General features: G+C 44.3%; 1 pseudogene; it reads right to left on the bottom strand.

Moving 5' to 3' along the window:
• Nucleotides 1-1,245: 1,245 nt before the first annotated feature.
• LOC137335632 (zinc finger protein 850-like) lies at nt 1,246-18,250 on the bottom strand (annotated as a pseudogene).
• Nucleotides 18,251-20,228: the final 1,978 nt, after the last annotated feature.

The following is a 20,228-nucleotide window of genomic DNA, read 5'->3' as shown; positions in this document are numbered from 1 at the left end:
CGAGACACACAACGCAAAATCGTCGAGCAGAAATTGATAGCCAAGTTCCGCACCCATGAGGACGGCCTCAACCGGGATCTTGGGTTCATGTCACGCTACACGTTACCCCACCAGCGAACAAATGTTATCTGTTTTTAATATAACGGGTCAGTTGCTGTCTTTTCTATGTTTCTACCTCTCTATCTCTGTTTTTTTTTTGTTTGTTGTTTTTTTTTGGTGATTTGTATATTCTGAGACCTGGCAGATAACACCTGTCTGTCTGCACACTGATTGCCTTGGCAACGGGCAGTTGAAAAAACTGTCTGTACTCACCAAGCATTGTTCTGTGAATTATAAATGCGATTTCGTTTCGAGGATTTCATTTTCACATCGTTCACCTGACGAAGGAGGAAGCCTCCGAAACCTTGTGAATTTAAAATAAAATTGCTGGACTATAACTTGGTGTTGTGAAATTGTTTACAATTGGATACTCAGTGACGCAGGTTGTAATGTGCATCAGTAAACATACCCGGATACTGAGTGACACAGATTGTAATGTGTGTCAGTAAACATACCCGGATACTGAGTGACACAGGTTGTAATGTTTGCCTGTAAACATACCCCGATACTGAGTGATAGATTGTACTGTGTGTCAGTAAACATCCCTCGATACTGAGTGACACATGTTGTAATGTTTGTCAGTAAACGTACCCGGATACTGAGTGACACAGATTGTCATGTGTGTCAGTAAACATACCCGGAAAAATGATTCCGGAAATGGAAAGAATAGAGAGAAAGCAAAAGAGAGATGAGACTGATAGAAAAAGATGGAGACACAGAAAGGTGAGTGGGAAAAGATGGGGAAAAGAAAAATAAGGGGAAAGATATGTCCCTCCGCCCCAAGGGCAAAGACATATCAAACACATTAATCGATATTATTCCAAAAATATAACCATATGGCATGTTGTGTGGATTTGCTTGTTTTTAAAGTCGACCAAACTTTTAAAAGTTACCAAAACATTGTAATAGCAACCTTATGGCCAATGTGGGGATTGAACTGGAGGCCTTGGCATTATTAGCACCACGCTCTAACCAACTGAGCTAACCGGCCATAGATATATCATCATCTCATAGGCTTAGTCACGTGTTAGGTTGATTTTTTTTTTACACTGGATGACAGGGTTTTTGCACAAATATTGAATAAACCACATCGCTTAAACATTGTTACTTGTTTCTGTATAAAACTGACGAAGATGTATATCAAAATTAACAGAAGAAGAGCACTTTAATGTAACAAATTAAATTCCGATCAATATTATTTTACTAACAATGAACAGCCCATCCCTAAAACACTGCCCCGCTATAAAACCTGTGGCAGGACCCTGAGCTACTGTGAAAATATCACTCCCAAAATAAAATCACCCCAATGTGATTCGATCACGCTGCGATTTGACGTGGTGTCAGATGTCTGTCTGTCTATCTGTCTGTCTGTTCATCCGTCTGATTGGGTCTCTGCCTTAATCTCAGGCTTTTTGTTTGCTGGCTGCAGGCCTCGCTCCCCGACTGACTGAACAACCAGCGGGCTGTGTGTCAGAATCAATGACTTTGACTGACTGTGTGCCCATTTATGGACCTGAATGGCCACATTTCTGAGTTCCTGCCTTCGCTCTGTGTCACAGACCTGTCTCTGTCTCTCAGGATGACAACACACCCACAAGCTTCACGACTGAATGCAGGTTTGGTCAGTCTGTCCTCGCAGCTCCTTTGGGAGCTAATGATTTTGAAATGAATTATTTTTCCTGGGTGACTTGTGAAGTTTTGTTCAGTGAAATGTTTGGAAAGAGAACGGAGGAGGATTGAGACCCTTTCATGAGGGACAGAAGTGATGTTGTTTAACGGAGAAGCAACCCGATCACAATCAATGCAGAGAGAGACAGGGGCAGCAGGCACATGGGAACAACACCACCTGCACATTCCCCTTCAGTCACACACCATCCCGACTTGGAAATATATCGCCGTTCCTTCATCGTCGCTGGGTCAAAATCCTGGAACTCCCTTCCTAACAGCACTGTGGGAGAACCTTCAACACAAAGACTGCAGCGGTTCAAAAAGGCAGCTCACCACCACATTCTCAAGGGCAATTAGGGATGGGAAAGAAAGACTGGCCTTGCCAGCGACGCCCACATCCCAAGGTCTGTTAATTCACGCTTTGATGTTGTCAGCATCCTTTTAGTTTTAACTCCAAATTTGACTAAAATAACCATCATGCATCCTTCTCGGCCCACCAGCACTTTCTTATTGAATACACGTGACATGGTTCATACTATATTAATACACAGTACAGTTTACATTCATCGATACATCGATTCATAGTACATTTCATTCTACTTCTCCTTTTGATTATAATTCTACTAAATTATATCTGTTATTGGGTTAATCCTTACATGTTGTTCTTCCTGACTCTAAACACCATAGTTCAGTCCTGGATGGGATTAACAGCAGAATCCAACCCCTGCAGTCATATGTGAACTCGCTGGTGTCTCAGCACGTGTGATGACTGAGTGAATCCCTTCCCACACATGGAGCAGGTGAACAATTTCTCCCCAATGTGCATGAGTTGATGTGTCAGCAGTTCATTTCTGCTTTTAAAGCTCTTCTCACAGTCAGTGAATTAAAAGGTCACTCAATAGTGTGAACAAGTTGATGTCTCAGAAGGTGGGCTGATCGAGTGAATCCCTTCCCGCACACGGAGCAGGTGAACAGTCTCTCCCCAGTGTGAGTGTGTTGATGTGTCAGCAGATCATTTGTGTTTTTAAAGCCCTTCTCACAGTCAGAACATTTAAAAGGTCTCTTATCAGAGTGAACTCGTTGGTGTCTCAGTAGGTGGGATGACCGAGTAAATCTCTTCTTACACACAGAGCAGGAGAACGGCCTCTCCCCAGTGTGAGTGCGTCGATGTCTTCACATTTCGTATCTGCATTTAGAGCTCTTCACGCAGTCAGAACATTTAAAAGGTCTCTCATCAGAGTGAACAAGTTGGTGTGTCAGCAGTTTGGATGAAATAGTGAATCCCTTCCCTCACACAGAGCAGGTGAACGGCCTATCCCCAGTGTGAGTGCGTTGGTGTTTCAGCAGATTCATTTTGCTTTTAAATCTCTTTTCACAGTCAGAACATTTAAAAGGTCTCTCATCGGAGTGAACTCGCTGGTGTATTAGCAGGGTGGATGATTGAGTGAATTTCTTCCCACACACGGAGCAGGAGAACGGCCTCTCCCCAGTGTGAACTCGCTGGTGTGTCAGCAGGTTGGATGACCGAGTGAATCTCTTCTTACACACGGAGCAGGTGAACGGCCTCTCCCCAGTGTGAGTGCGTTGGTGTCTCAGCAGATTAACTTTGCTTTTAAACATCTTCTCACAGTCAGAACATTTAAAAGGTCTCTCATCAGAGTGAACTCGCTGGTGTATCTGCAGGGTGGATGACTGAGTGAATCTCTTCCCACACACGGAGCAGGAGAATGGCCTCTCCCCAATGTGAACTCGCTGGTGTATCAGCAGGGTGAATGACTGAGTGAATCCCTTCCCACACACAGAGCACGAGAATGGCCTCTCCCCAGTGTGAATTCGCAGGTGTCTCAGCAGGTGGGATGAGCAAGTAAATCTCTTCTTACACACGGAGCAGGAGAACGGCCTCTCCCCAGTGTGAACTCGCTGGTGTGACAAAAGTTGTGATGACAGTATGAATCTCTTCCCGCACACAGAGCAAATGAACGGCCTCTCCCCAGTTTCACTGCGTTGATGTCTCAGCAGTTCCTTTCTGCTTTTAAAGCTCTTCCCACAGTCAGAGCATTTAAAAGGTCTCTCATCGGAGTGAACTTGCTGGTGTATCAGCAGGTCGGATGACCGAGTGAATCTCTTCTTACACACAGAGCAGGAGAACGGCCTCTCCCCAGTGCTCCTGCGTTGATGTCTCAGAAGTTCGTTTCTGCTTTTAAAACATTTCCCACAGTCAGAGCATTTAAATGGTCTCTCATCGGAGTGAACTCGCTGGTGTATCAGCAGGTTGGATGACTGAGTGAATCTCTTCCCACACACAGAGCAGGAGAACGGCCTCTCCCCAGTGTGATTGCGTCGATGAGTTTCCAGCTCAGACGGGTAATTGAATCCCTTCCCACAGTCCCCACATTTCCACGGTTTCTCCGTGGTCCGGGTGTCCTTGTGTCTCTCCAGGTTGGACGATCAGTTGAAGCCTCGTCCACACACAGAACACGTGTACGGTTTCTCCCCGCTGTGAATGGTGTAATGTTTTTTCAGGCTGTGTAACTGGTTAAAGCTCTTTCCACTGTCAGTGCACTGGAACACTCTCACTCGGGTGTGTGTGTCTCGGTGCTTTTCCACTCACACTGATGTTTGAAATCTTCTCCCAGAGACAGAACAGACAAACATTTCTTCTTCCACATTCAAAGGCCGATGATATTCAGGTCCTAACGAATCGAGTGACTCTGTCAGATCTTGTGATGTTTGGTTTGAGTTTCCTGTCTGCAAATCCTCCCCTTCTAATACCCTGTAAAAGGAGTTTATAAAAGTCATCACTGTAAATACAGGATAGAAATTCAGAACAGACAATTCTCGTTTCTATGGAACATTCTTTCCTCTCTTGTGCCTCAAAGCTGTAAATCCCCATCCCACACACTCTCCCTCCTCCCTGTGCTGAAATCCAAACTCATCGCATCATCTTTCAGTGGCCCTAGACCATGAGTGAAAGGGTGAGAGAGGAATGTGAGAGTGAGTGTGAGTGAGTGTGAGATAGTGAATGTGAGTGCAGCAGTGGGCTCGGTGTGGAGAATGAAGTGGGGCAGGTGGAGCATATTTCAGTGGGGCAGCAGTGATCATAATCTCATTCGGTTTAGATCAGTTATGGAAAAGGACAGGGGACAGTCAAATGTGAAAATTCTTAACTGGAGGAGGGCAAATTTCAGTGAGTTAAAAAGTGATCTTGTCCGCGTGGATTGGAATCAAACATTGGCAGGCAGAACAGTAATTGAACAATGAGAGGCCTCCAAAGAGGAGTTGGATTGCGTACTGAGTGGACAGATTCCAACGAGGAGGAAAGGAATGGCATCTGAAGCGAGAGCTCCCTGGATGAATAAAGATATAGAGATCACCATTGCTCCTTCATTTACAGACGATCGCTGACCAATCATCATTTCTCCTTCATTTACAGACATCCCCTGGCCGATTACCATTTCTCCTTCATTTCCAGACACTCCCTGACCAATCAACATTTCTCCTTCATTTACAGACACTCCCTGACCAACCACCATTTCTCCTTCATTAATGGAATCTCCCTGACTGATCACCATTTCTCCTCCATTTACAGACGTTCCCTGACCCATCACCATTTCTGCTCCTTTTACAGACGCTCCCTGATTGATCGCCATTTCTCCTTCATTTTCGAAGCTCCCTGACCAATCACCATTTCTGCTTTATTTACAGACGCTCCCTGACCGATCACCAATTCTCCTTCATTTACAGACGCTCCCTGACCGATCACCATTTTCCTTCATTTACAGACGCTCCCTGGCCGATCACCATTTTTCCTTCATTTACAGATGCTCCCTGACCAATCACCATTTCTCCTTCATTTACAGACGCTCCCTGACCGATCACCATTTTTCCTTCATTTACAGACGCTCCCTGACCCATCACCATTTCTCCTTCATTTACAGACGCTCCCTGACCAATCACCATTTCTCCTTCATTTACAGACGCTCCCTGACCCATCACCATTTCTCCTTCATTTACAGACGCTCCCTGACCAATCACCATTTCTCCTTCATTTACAGACGCTCCCTGACCGATCACCATTTCTCCTTCATTTACAGACGCTCCCTGACCGATCACCATTTCACCTTCATTTACAGACGCTCCCTGACCAATCACCATTTCTCCTTCATTTACAGACGCTCCCTGACCAATCACCATTTCTCCTTCATTTACAGACGCTCCCTGACCGATCACCATTTCTCCTTCATTTACAGACGCTCCCTGACCAATCACCATTTCTCCTTCATTTACAGACGCTCCCTGACCGATCACCATTTCTCCTTTTGTTGGGAGTTGGTCCGGAGCGAAACGGGAGAAACCGGAAACCGGCGGGTAGTGAGGGGGGGATAATGTTCACTGTTTTATATTCGGGTCTGGGGCCGCACTCGGGGTTTGTGAAGCCTGAGCCTGGGCCTGAGCCCGGACCCGGGCCCCGGGGTTTATTGATCCTCTTGCTCCGATCCTCTCACCTGCACCGAACGCGCTCCTCCCGCAGCCTCGACTGACCGCGCATGCTCAGGACACACAGCCCGATAATGAGTCAGACTGCGCCTGCGCGCTGTGCTCCACTGATTTAGATCGGGCACAATCTGTACTCCGCTGCATGCTGGGTACTGCAGCCGCCATTGATGATCTTAATATCTGGCCAAAAAGCAAAGACATTGGAACCAGGGAGAGCGCGTTTGGACCAAAGATAATAAAATAAATTGAAACCCCAGCTCCTCGTGCCATTTAAACCGGCACAAACACACAGCGCAGACGCGACCCCCACTTTGGTGAACTCCAAAAATATTTTTTTCTGTAAGTTTTATTAATTTCGTTTCACTAAATGTTGCAACTGACGGGTTCAATTCATGTTTATTTTCCAACTGCACCTCAGGACCACCATTCTCACCAAGAACCCCGCCTTGATGATTAAGGGGAGTTCCGGACCAATAGCAGGAGCGGAAATTGGTTGGATGGATACCGAACAGTTGGTCCTCCAAAAAATCGGAGTGTGTGAGGGGCGGGAGTTGCGGCACTGAATGGGCGGGACCAAGCCCAGATGTCCGTCATTGTCTGAAGCATCATTTTTAAAAATTATTTTTTATTAAACTCCAGGAGAAACCTCGATCCTTCTGTTGCGTCTTGAAACAAATGAAGCCCGATGAGGTGGAGCAAACATTTCAACATTTGCTGAAAAACACATTAATTAAGAACAGCCAACATGGATTATTTGAGATAATTCAAGTCTACTGATCAATGGAATGTAGTGGATGTTGTGTAGATGGATTGTGAAAAGGTGTTTGATAAGATGCCGGACAGGAGGCTTGTTGATAAAATTAATACTGACAGTATTAAAATGAATGCGGCAGTGTGGATAGAAAGTTGTGTAAAGGGCAGAAAACAGAGCGTAGTGGTTAATGGATGTTCTTCAGACTGGAGGGATGTAAACAGTGGTGTCCCCCAGGGTCAGTGTTGTGACCATTGCTCTTCTCAATGTAGAGAATGATCTCAGCTTTGGTATGTGGAACACAAGGTGTAAATCTATGCCCTCCATCTATTGACTTCTCTGCTAAGGGAGATAGGTCCTTCTTATCCACTCTATCTAGGACCCTCGTAATTTTATACACCTCAATTAAATCGCCCCTCAGCCTCCTCTGATCCAATGAAAACAGTCCCAGCCTATCCAATCTTTCCTCACAGCTAAAATTCTCCAGTCCTGGCACATCCTCGTAAATCTCCTCTGTACTCTCTCTATTGCAATTACACCCTTTCTGTATTGTGGGGACCAGAACTGTACGCAATATCCGAGCTGTGGCCTAACCAGTGTTTTATAGAGTTCCAGCATAACCTCCATGCTCTTACATTCGATGCCGTGTCTAATAAAGGAAAGTATTCCATATGCCTTCCTCACCACCTTAGCTCCCTGTCCTGCTACCTTCAGGGATCTGTGGACATGCACTCCAAGGTCCCTGACTTCTTCTACACCTTTCAGTATCCTCCCATTTATTGTGTACTCCCTTTGCCTTATTTGCCTTTCCCAAATGCATTACCTCACACTTCTCCGGATTGAATTCCATTTCCCACTTTACTGCCCACTCAACCAGTCCATTGATATCTTCCTGCAGCCTACAGCTTTCCTCCTCACGATCAACCATACGGCCAATTTTGTATCATCTGCAAACCTCTTGATCAAGCCCCGTAAATTTAAGTCCAAATCATTAATATATATCATGAAAAGCATGGGACCTAGTACTGAGCCCTGCGGAACCCCACTGGAAACAGCCTTCCAGGCACAAAAACACCCATCGACCATTTCACTTTACTTCCTGCTACTGTGCCAATTTTGGATCCAACTTGCCACTCTCCCTTGGATCCCATGGGCTTGTACTTTTTTGACCAGTCTGTCACGTGGGATTGTCTTGAAAGCCTTGCTACAAATCCTTGTACAAATGTGCTGCCCTTATTGACTCTCCTTGTTATCGCCTCAATAAATTCAATCAAGTTAGTCAGACACGACCTCCCCTTAACAAATCCATGCTGACTGGCCTTGATTAGTCTGTGGCTTTCCAAGTGGCGGTTTATACTGTCGCTTAGAATTGACTCTAATAATTTGCCCACCACCGAGGTTAGGCTGACTGGCCTGTAATTACTCAGTCGATCCCTCGCTCCCTTTTTAAACAATGGTACAACGTTCGCAGTCCTCCAATCATCGGCACCATACCTGCATGAAGTGAGGATTTTTTAACAGCCTGAGATACATTTCATCCGGTCCTGGTGATTGATCTCCCTTCAAAGATGGAAAACACTTTAATACTTCCTCTCTCACTAAGGTTATCCCATCCAATATTTCACACTCCTCCTCCTTAACTACAACGTCTGCATCGTCCTTCTCTTTTGTGAAGATAGACGCAAAGCATTAATTAAGAACCAGACCAACATCTTCCTCCTCCTCACGTAGGTTACCTTTTTAGTCTCTAATAAGCCCCACTGTTTCCTTAGTTATCCTCTTGCTCTTAATGTATTTATAAAAGATCTTTGGGTTTTCCTTGATTTTACTTGCCAATATTGTTTGATGCTCTCCCTTTCCTTTCCTAATTCCTTTTTAATTTCACCCCTGCATTTTTTATACTCCTCTAGGCTTTCTGTAGTATTGAGCTCTCGGTGTCTGACATAAGCTTTTCTTTTCTGCCTTATCTTACCCTGTATGCCCCTTGACATCAAGGGATATAATTTCATACTCATTGGTCTAAACATCACACATTACAATATAATCTACTATATTACTCACTCTGGTTTAAGTTTATATTATGGTTGATAACAGACAAAGTCTTTTCTTTCTCCTTATCGGATTAGAGATTCCAACTAGCCGATTCTGTGGAATGGAATGTCTGATCAGTGTTGCCATGGCGACCTGCCTGCAGCCAAGCGCCTGTTTGAGTTTATAATTCAGACTAAACCTCTCCTCCCCATAATACACATTATATCAGAGATTTAATGTCAATGTATTTTAGCCATGTTATGTTAATATCTCGAGACCTGCAAAATGTTCAGATACACAAATCTTTAAAAATGGGAGCTCAAGTTGATAAAGTGGTTGAAAAAATACATGTGATCCTCGGTTTTACAAATAGGGGTATAGAGTACAAAAGGACAGAGGCCATCTAAACCTGTACAAGTTATTGGTTAGGCTGCGGTTAGAATATTGTGTCAAGTTTTGGGGATCTTACACTAGGAAAGGTGTCAAGGCCATGGGGAGGGTGCACAAAAGATTCACTGAAATGATACGTCTGACGAGAGACTTTAGTTATGAGGAGAGACCAGAGAAACTGGGACTCTTTTCATTGGAACAAAGAACAGTAAGGGGAGATCTGAGGGAGGTGTTCAAATTTTGATTCTGGGCATTGTCTCCATGTGTTCGGGACACTCAAGGACTGTGGACAGGGGAGGAGCAGATGGGTTTATCTTGTCATCTTCGGGTTAAATGTTGTTCTCATCGAGGTGAGCACCCAGTGTCAACACTCTCCAGTCAGGTACAGCACGGGTTAGATACAGACTAAAGACCCTCTACACTGTACAATCAAACACTCCCAGGACAGGTACAGCATCGGTTAGATTGAGACAAAAGCTCCCTCAGCACTGTCCCATCGAACACTCCCAGGGCAGGTACAGCACAGGTTAGATTCAGAGTAAAGCTCCATCAGCACTACCCTATCCAACACTCCGAGGGCAACCACAGCACGGGTTAGACACAGAGTAATGCTCCCTCTAAACTGTCCCATCAAACACTTCCATGGTAGGTACATCACGGGATAGATACAGACAAAAGCTCCCTCTTCTTGTCCCATCAAACAGTCCCAAGGCACGACAGCACAGGTTAGATACAGAGTAAAGCTCCCTCCACACTGTTCTATCAAACCCTCCCAGGGCAGGTACAGCACCAGTTAAGTACAGAGCAGAGCTCCCGCTACACTGTCCCATCAAACACTCACAGACCATACAGAACAGTGTCGGATTTAAACCGCTACTTTCAGGATTATAATTTAATCCAATCTAAGGACTAGTTCGTGACAACAACAAGATCACCATGGTACTGGTATTCTGGTTAAAGGCAAAACAGATTTATTCAGCACATCACAATTCGTACAAAAATCCTCGAGATAGAGAGGCTTAAGGCCGCGTGACTCCTTGATTTAATTAAACTTCAGTCCCAGTTATCTACATGTCTTTTCAACATTATGCTATTCCAGCACATCCTCCCTTAGTGACTGTGATTTCCTCAACGTCTGTTCATTCCCACTTTGATGTCAGCATCCTTTTAGTTTTAACTGCAAACTTGACTATAATAACCATCATGTATCCTTCTCGGCCCACCAGCACTTTCTTATTGAATACACGTTACATGGTTCATACTGTATTAATACACAGTACAGTTTACATTTATAGATACATAGATTCATAGTACATTTCATTCTACTTCTACTGTTGATTATAATTATACTAAATGATATCTGCTATTGGGTTAATCCTTACAATTCCCAACCTTGAGGGTGAGGTATTTATGCCGATCCCTCATACTGCATGCGAATATATTTTAGGTTCCCATTTTTTGTTCCTCTCTATTAGGTCTTGGGTTCTTATATCTGATGATCCTGTCACTTCCATGGTCAATTTAATCCTTTCTGATTCCTATCAAAACCACACGTGTCTACTGAGTGGTCATATAAATCATCGGGGCAAATGGGGGCATCTTCACTGGAATAGCAACCCTGTCGGTTCGGTTCTATCCAAGTTAACTCTCTTAATTGGACCAACCATTGGGGTGGGGTCCAAAATCGGCGAACAGTAGCTCCTTTCACAACTCCTATATTTTGCACTCTGTAGTGTATTGTTTTAAACACAGTTTCTGGATCTGAGACAATATAGTACACAGGGGAAAGTAAAAGGTGCTACTATATTGTAACACTTATAACATACAAGTACTGTAACAGACAAACAATCAATCACAAGCTCACGTCCGTCTGCCCGTCGGGGACCCCTGAAGTCGACGGCTGGTAATTGAGCCTGTAGTTTTCCCAGGCACCGGATGCACTCCCAGTCCCCGGTGCAGTCCTCCGAGTCTGGGAAGTCCCCGATAGTTATACTGGGGCGGAAACAAGTGGACTTGTGGCGGACGGCCAGCTCAAACAGCTGGTGGCCTTGAGGCGTCTTGCGCGATGTAAACACGTTTAGCTGCTGACTACACTTGTGATATGTCATACAGTTCACCCTTATGTTACACACTCTGAACAGGGTATTGGGTATCGTTCGGTTCATACTACATGGGAATTCCTACTCCTAGTACCAACAACTTCTGGCTCCCTACCTCGTGGCATTCATGCTTGATCGGACGAAATTTGATGAATTTTCTGATTTTACATGAATCTGTATCTCCATTGATAAGATTTAGATTTAAACCATATTCTTGCATCTCCATTTTGAACCTGAATGGTTCAAATTTTGGTTCAATTTTCACCTTAACCCGTAGCCTTAAAACAAAACAAATCAATTGTTTTTCAAAAGAAGAAAAGCAGATTGGATCAAGGCTGATGATTGCTTTTCCTTCTCTATTTAATTTTGAATTATTGAAACAAAATCACCACGCTGTGACATTTGATATCTGCCGATATCTGCAGCTAAGGTCTTAAATTTTTAACACCACTGGATCGCTTCCTGCCCCAAATTCCTCCAGCAAAGATTGCACCGTTACTTTGTAAAGCCATTTTATGTCAAAGAACGACTCTTGGTAATCCTGCACCATCAACACTCATGTGGTTCTGAAAACCAGGGTCACCTGTTTTAAACGAAACACAGAAAATCCATTGTGGTGCTTCCAGAGAGCACAAGGGGTTAATTTGTCAAATCATCATTTATTATTTCTTTTGTCCAAAGGAATAATCCCTTTACCCGAAACAAATCCAGAAAACAAAACAGGAGAGAGAGGGACTGCGCAGCCCCCCTCCCTCTCTCTCTCTGGAGTTGGCAGCCTGTCTGAAATAAAGTCTGTCTCTCCCACACACAGATGTCCGTAGGACTGCCAACTGGAATTTCCAACTCCAAGTCCTTCTCTCTGTGTTTTCAAGATGTAACCACATTAAGAAAAATGTTTTGTGTTTTTGATTTCATTTATTCCCTTAGGGGAGGAGGGTTCAAGGATCCTCACCATACACTCCTGAAGAAAGGGGGTGACTTCCTTCGAAATTCACAAAAATCATTGTTTTTATCAAGAGACAATAACACTGTTTACAGTACCTGCTCTTTCCACTTTCAGAATGCTGTGACTCCAAAGGTGTCAGATCAACATCTTAAAAAAACTAGTGCAGTCCAAATACTTAACTTCAGCAATACAGAAGTACGGGTTAGTTACTTCTTGCATGTCAAAACCTTAAGGTGTGGGGGAGGAATCAATCACAATCGCACAAAATGCTTCGAAGAAGTTCAAATTAATTTATAACCAGAGACCATCCTGCAACTGTAACGTGTAATTCTTTAAAGCTGCACTTTATCTTTTCTTTTACAATTAAATCTCATTTTGTCAATTATTTTATATCAATGCAAAGGTTGTTGCTTGGTGAATTGAAAACAGATGTCAGTGTCCTTGGAAGGGGTTATTTTTTGCAGAAACAAAACGACGGAGCCAGATATCAGATGCACGCAGCGTTCTCAGCTTATGTCAACACAGCTTTCACGTAAATTATTTTTAAAAAAACATTCGTACAGGGAAATAGCATCTCTGTTCGTACATTTTAGTTTTTAGTTAGTCCAGTATTTCCAGACTGTTGTGATCAAAGTTTTGTTGAGGTCCCCCTCAATTTCTAATTGTTTCTTAAGTTTTATAATTTGCTATCATCGCCATAATACAACTATAGCTTTCCAATTCATTGTTTTTTCACATACTTTCGTGGGTATGATTGTAACCAACTCTCCGAGCTGTTCTAGGTTTCCTGCTTTTCCTATCAAGGTGATATCAGATATCCTTTTTTATCTGTTCCGTTTTTGGGTCACTTTTTTTTCAAACCACAGCCAATCACAAGATAAAAAGGGGTGTGCTGTTGAGAATCCCTACGTGGTCAGTTTTCGGTAAAATATTAAAATGTCTACGTGGCAAAGAAGCAGAATGTAAAATGGTTAGAAAGGGTTAATTAGTTAGTAACTGAGATTGGTACAGGTGGCCTGGCCTCCTGCTGGGCCATATGTTTGCTTAGTCAGCAGGCCTGCATTGTCTTATCAATGATAGGTCTTTGATGTGAGTCAAGGACTGGTCTGAATGTCTCCATGTTTATGGCAGATCAATATAGGTAACGAGCTTAGCCAAAGTTGAAAGACATTCCAGGTTGGGAGATAAGGAACAGAAGGAACAGGGAAGAACATTCCAAGTTGGAAGGTGAGGAAGTATCCCCTTTGATGTCTAACAGCAACATGGTCAGCACATGGACGATTTATGATTGGCCGGAAATAATGTAACCTCGCATGGCAACCTGTGCCCGGCTTATGATTGGTGTTGACCCTCGTTAAGTATGTTCCAACCCTATTGATTTGTATAAAAACGTGTGGATTTCTGTATGTTTTTGTTCTTGCTCTGCCAGCATAGAGGGACTCTATCAGGAGTCCAAATCAATGCTGCAGACTAAGAACCCTGCTGTTAAAGTTGTGATGCACTTTAAAATGTATTCGACTTCAGTTTTTACTGAACCAGACTGAGGGGAAAGAATCCGGATCGTCACTGTCAGATCTAACAGCTATCACATTTTAGTACAACCAAGATTAATCCCAAAATTATCAAAATTGATGCCCTGTGCTGGATAACAAGATGTCGTTCTTCGATTTACAGTTACACAACATTAATTACTTACACCAATTCACACTCACCAATACTCAACACAACTTAAACTTCAAATCACTTGAATTTAAGAAATTCAAAATGCCAATTTTTCTGTGAAGATCCCATGTCTGGAATTTGACACACTCACATTTTATAAGAACCAGAATTTAATAGGTCACTTAACCTTAATAACTCCAATTTTAATTCAGCAATATCAGAATTAAACACAAGACAAAACAGATACATTACACAAAAGAGGAAAACACGTAAGACGCAGTAAGAAGGGGGCGTGGCCCACAACACCAACAGAAAACACTCACAATAAGGACAGGCTTTTTAAAGAGACAGTACACTGAAAACAAAAGAGCACATTCTGTAGTTATTATCCCTCCCTTTTTTAAATCATTTATCCTTCATCTCTGCACTCCATTTTCAATCTCTAATTTTTCCTACTTAACTTAATTCTAAACTGATTTAAAATCTCATGTTGAAAGCCCTTTTTATCAGGCTTGTTTTTACTCCCATGTTGAAAAGCTTTCTTGTTTCGGGCAGCAGCTTGGTTAAAGACAATAAAAGGAAAGCCACCTCCCAAGTCTGAAGTGAGAGCAGATAAAATAACATTCTTCATATCACTGTCTTCAAAATTGGGGTGGTAATTCCGAAACGTCTGTCGACACTGTCTTAATTCTAGGGGGCACGTTTGTGGACTAATTGGTCCTAATTGATGGCCACATGCTTGTAGTTCAGAATAATCTAAGGGCTGAGACCGTTGGGATGCACCTGCCCAGGGGACCCCAGGTGGAGAATTTGCTCCTCCCGCTGCTGGTGCTGCACCTGGTACATTGGGAACTACCTGAGTTCTGATAATTACACTCACCGGGTTTTCTGCACTTGGGGAATCAAGTGGGCCTTGTCTTCGCCAGGGGCTTTTCCCTCAATTTGGGCGACGGAAGCCGGTTTCTCCTCACGGTTCACATGGGGCGGGGGATCTGATGCAGGGAGGGGTGGCAGAGGGGGATATAAGTTCTCACTACACTCATTTCTTTCTTGACCATAATCCACGTCAGGGTCCCCCCGGGGTCATTGCCGCTACCACTGCATGTTACACGCTCAGTTGTTTTTCTAACTGACTAACTCTGTCATGGCATTGACGATGATCCACCTCTCTCTGGGGGCGCTTGAGAGCTTCTCTCAAAGCATCTCTTGCATCCTCGAAGTTTTTAGTGAGGTGAGTATTGTCTTTCATTACAGTTTCTAGCTGACATCGTATTTCTTCTAAATTATGTAATGCTGATCCAGCATTTACAGCCTTAACACTTTGATGTTACATGATTGCAGCTGCCGATGCAACTTGGTATTTTGGACCATAAACCTGACTATCTTTCTCGGCAAGTTCTTTCTGCTGCCGTTTTAACTGTTCATTCTGTACCAGGATAATGTGCCGATCTTGTCCCGTGCAATACGAGGGTGCAGAAGTGATCAAGCGGATCGCCCGATCCCGCCTCCATTTTTTACGCCACGGCGTCCTTCAATGTAACTTCCGGGCCTTTACCCAACCATTCTAACAATAAGACCTGTCCATCGGTCCCACTACAGTTTTTCTTGATCCGGGTACTATACTCCTTCCAAAGATCCCCGTTCGGCATCTTAGTGTACTTTAGAGAGCCACTATCCGTTTGTTATTACTAATCCCCCACAAGGATTGACTGGTGATCAAGTGATAACCCTCGCGTCCGTTACCCTACATCCAGTAATACCAGGTTTTGGCTGTTGTCAGAAATAGTCCCTTCGTGGTCGCCAATTGTAGGACTTAAACCACTACTTTCAGGATTATAATCTAATCCATCTAAGAACTGGTTCCTGACAACAACAAGATTACCACGGTACTGGTATTATGGTTAAAGGCAAAACAGATTTATTAAGCACATCACAATTAGTACAAAAAGGTGATACTTAACAAAGGGGAATAGTCACAGTCTGTTCCTTGAAACCTCGGAAGTATCTCTCCAAGTGACTATGGCGCGGTCTCTCTCTCTCTCTCTCTCTTTTGCTGTGATCTGTTGACTGAAGAGTTCTCTTCTTCCTTGCCAGAATCTTGCGCGCCTTCCTCAGCTTTTGAGGTCTCTTCTTATCCGCTTTTTCAGTTTATGAGCAGTTCACTATCACATCCACATCTCTCAGCCTGACCATTATTCATGTCTCTCAACCTTCAGAAGTTACATTCCAAGCATAACTCCTGGTACCATCCGTGCCTTGTTGTTACAGACTTAACAGAACCTTATCTGAGAGTTTAATTGCCAGCCTTCACAGAACCGTTTGTATAAACAGACTTCTATTCACTAGCTTGTGGAGGCTCGAGATAGAGAGGCCTAAGCCTGCGTGACTCCTTGATTTAATTAACCTCCAGTCCCTTTATCTACATGTCTTTTAGACATTATGCTATTCCAGCACATCCTCCCTTAGTGCCTGTGGTTTTCCCCAAGGTCTGTTAATTACCACTTTAACGGCTTAATCCTTACACATTGTTCTTCCTAACTCTAAACACCATTGTACAGGACCCTTCTGTTCCATTCCGAGGAGCTCTGAACCATGGAAGAGAGCGGCTGCAACACTTTTCTTACACGCCTCAAGATTAACCCGCACGACGACTTTGCTGTCAGTGAAGGGAGACGAGAAAGACCAAAGTGCCGCTTGCCCCTCTCAGTGTGGCCCTGAAGGACTGTGTCCAGGCTGAAGTTCTGTTCCCACCGGACGATCCTCCCCCCAGATTGTCCTTTCTGAGCTCCAGTCAGGTGATGTTAAACACTCAGGTGGGAAAGACCAAAATCTACAACGTGTTTAAAACAAAGCTGATTTATTTAACAGATATCCAGAATATTAAACTCCAGCCCAGTTATAGGGGTTATCAACATCAGCAGAAACAAAGCCCAACTGTCAGAATGAACATGGTTCAGTCCTGGATGGGATTAACAGCAGAATCCAACCCCTGCAGTCAATATGTGAACTCGCTGGTGTCTCAGCACGTGTGATGACTGAGTGAATCCCTTCCCACACACGGAGCAGGTGAACAGTCTCTCCATAATGTGCGTGAGTTGATGTGTCAGCAGTTCATTTCTGATTTTAAAGCTCTTCTCAAAGTCACTGCATTAAAAGGTCACTCAATAGTGTGAACAATTTGATGTCTCAGAAGGTGGGATGAATGAGTGAATCCCTTCCCACACACGGAGCAGGTGAACAGTCTCTCCCCAGTGTGAGTGTGTTGGTGTTTCAGGAGATCATTTGTGCTTTTAAAGCCCTTCACACAGTCAGAACATGTAAAATTCTCTCCCCAGTGTGAGTATGTTGGTGCGTCAGCAGATTCCTTTTGCTTTTATATCTCTTCCCACAGTCAGAACATTTAAAAGGTCTCTTATCAGTGTGAACTCGTTGGTGTCTCAGCAGGTGGGATGACCGAGTGAATCTCTTCTGACACACGGAGCAGGTGAACGGACTTTCCCCAGTGTGAGCACTTCGATGTCTCAGCAGATTAATGTTGCTTTTAAAGCTCCTCTAACAGTCAGAACATTTAAAAGGTCTCTCATCAGTGTGAACTCGCTGGTGTCTCAGCAGGTTGGATGACTGAGTGAATCTCTTCCCACACAAAGAGCAGGAGAATGCCCTCTCCCCAGTGTGAACTCGCTGGTGTGACAAAAGGTGCGATGACAGAGTGAATCTCTTCTTACACACGGAGCAGATGAACGGCCTCTCCCCAGTTTCACAGCGTTGGTGTCTCAGCGGTTCATTTCTGCTTTTAAAGCTCTTCTCACAGTGAGACCATTTAAAAGGTCTCTCATCGGAGTGAACAAGTTGGTGTGTCAGCAGGGTGGATGACTGAGTGAATCTCTTCCCACACACGGAGCAGGTGAACGGCCTCTCCCCAGTGTGACTGCGTCGATGAGTTTCCAGCTGTGACGGGTAATTGAATCCCTTCCCACAGTCCCCACATTTCCACGGTTTCTCCGTGGTCCGGGTGTCCTTGTGTCTCTCCAGGTTGGACGATCAGTTGAAGCCTCGTCCACACACAGAACACGTGTAGGGTTTCTCCCCGCTGTGAATGGTCTGATGTATTTTTCAGGCTGTGTAACTGGTTAAAGCTCTTTCCACAGTCAGTGCACTGGAACACTCTCACTCGGGTGTGTGTGTCTTGATGCTTTTCCACTCACACTGATGTTTCAAATCTTCTCCCACAGACAGAACAGACAAACATTTCTCCTTCCACATTCAAAGGCCAATGATATTCAGGTCCTGATGAATCAAATGACTCTGTCAGATTTGACGTGATTTTTGGTTTGAATTTCCCTCTGCAAATCCTCCCCTTCTAATACCCTGTAAAAGAAGTTTGTAAAAGTTATCATTGTAAGTACAGGATAGAAATTCAGAACAGGCAATTCTAGTTTCTATGGAACATTCTTTCCTCTCTTGCACCCCAAAGATGTAAATCTCCGTCCCACACACTCTCCCTCCTCCCTGTGCTGAAATCCAAACCCATCACATCATCTTTCAGTGACGCTAAACCATGAGTGAGAGGGTAAGAGAGCGTGAGAGTGAATGTGACACAGTGAATGTGAGAGAGTGAATGTCAGATAGTGAGTGTGAGAGATTGAATGTGAGTGTGAGAGAGAATGAATGTGAGAGAGTGAATGTGAGTACAGGTGTGGAGAATGAAGTGGGGCAGGTGGAGCATGTTTCAGTGGGGCAGCAGTGATCATAATCTCATTAGGTTTAGAATAGTTATGGAAAAGGACAGGGGTCAGTCAAATGTGAAAATTCTTAACTGGAGGAGGGTTAATTCCAGTGAGTTAAAAAGGGATCTTGTCCAGGTGGATTGGAATCAAAAATTGGCAACAAAACAGTAATTGAACAATGGGAGGCCTTCAAGGAGGAGCAGCTTTGGGTACAGACAAGACAGATTCCCATGAGAAGGAAAGGAACGGCATCCAAAGCTGAAGCTCCCTGGATGACTAAAGGTGTAGAGATCACTATTCGTCCTTCATTTACAGACGCTCCCTGACTGATCACCATTTCTCCATCAGTTGCAGACGCTCTTTGAACGATCATCATTTCCACTTCATTTACAGATGCTCTCTGATCAATCACCCTTCCTTTTCAGCCGTTCCCTGACCAATCATCATTTCTGCTTCAGTTGCAGATGCTCCCTGACCAATCATCATTTCTCCTTCATTTTCAAACACTCCCTTACTGACCATCATTTTCCTTTCATTTACAGATGCTCCCAGACCGATCACCATTTCTTCATCATTCACAGACGTTCACTGACCGATCACCATTTATCCTTCGTTTACAGAAACTCCCTGACCGATCACCATTTCTCCTCCATTTACAGACGTTCCCTGACCGATCACCATTTCTCCTTCATTTACAGACGCTCCCTGACCGATCACAATTTCAACTTCATTTACAAATGCTCCCTGACCGATCACAATTTCAACGTCTTTTACAGACGCTCCCTGACCGATCACCAATTCTCTTTCATATACAGACGTTCCCTGACCAATTACCATTTTCCTCCATTCACAGACACTCCCTGAATGATTACCATCTCTCCTTCATTTGCAGACGCTTCCTGCCCGGTCTCCATTTACAGATGTTCCCTGACCGACCACCATTTCTCCTTCATTTACAGATGCTCCCTGACCGAACTCCATTTCTCCTCCATTCACAGACGCTCCCTGACCGATCACCATTTCTCCTTCATTTACAGACGCTCCCTGAGAAGTCCCAGTTTACACCGCGCATGCGCGGTGCCGCGGCCTTTTGTTGAGAGTTGGTCCGGAGCGAAACGGGAGAAACCGGAAACCGGCGGGTAGTGAGGGGGGATAATGTTCACTGTTTTATATTCGGGTCTGGGGCCGCACTCGGGGTTTGTGAAGCCTGAGCCTGGGCCTGAGCCCGGACCCGGGCCCCGGGGTTTATTGATCCTCTTGCTCCGATCCTCTGACCTGCACCGAACGCGCTCCTCCCGCAGCCTCGACTGACCGCGCATGCTCAGGACACACTGCCCGATAATGAGTCACTACTGCGC

Source organism: Heptranchias perlo, chromosome 20 (assembly GCF_035084215.1).
Source record: "Heptranchias perlo isolate sHepPer1 chromosome 20, sHepPer1.hap1, whole genome shotgun sequence".
Lineage (NCBI taxonomy): Eukaryota > Metazoa > Chordata > Chondrichthyes > Hexanchiformes > Hexanchidae > Heptranchias > Heptranchias perlo.
This window is presented reverse-complemented; position numbering and strand designations above follow the sequence as displayed.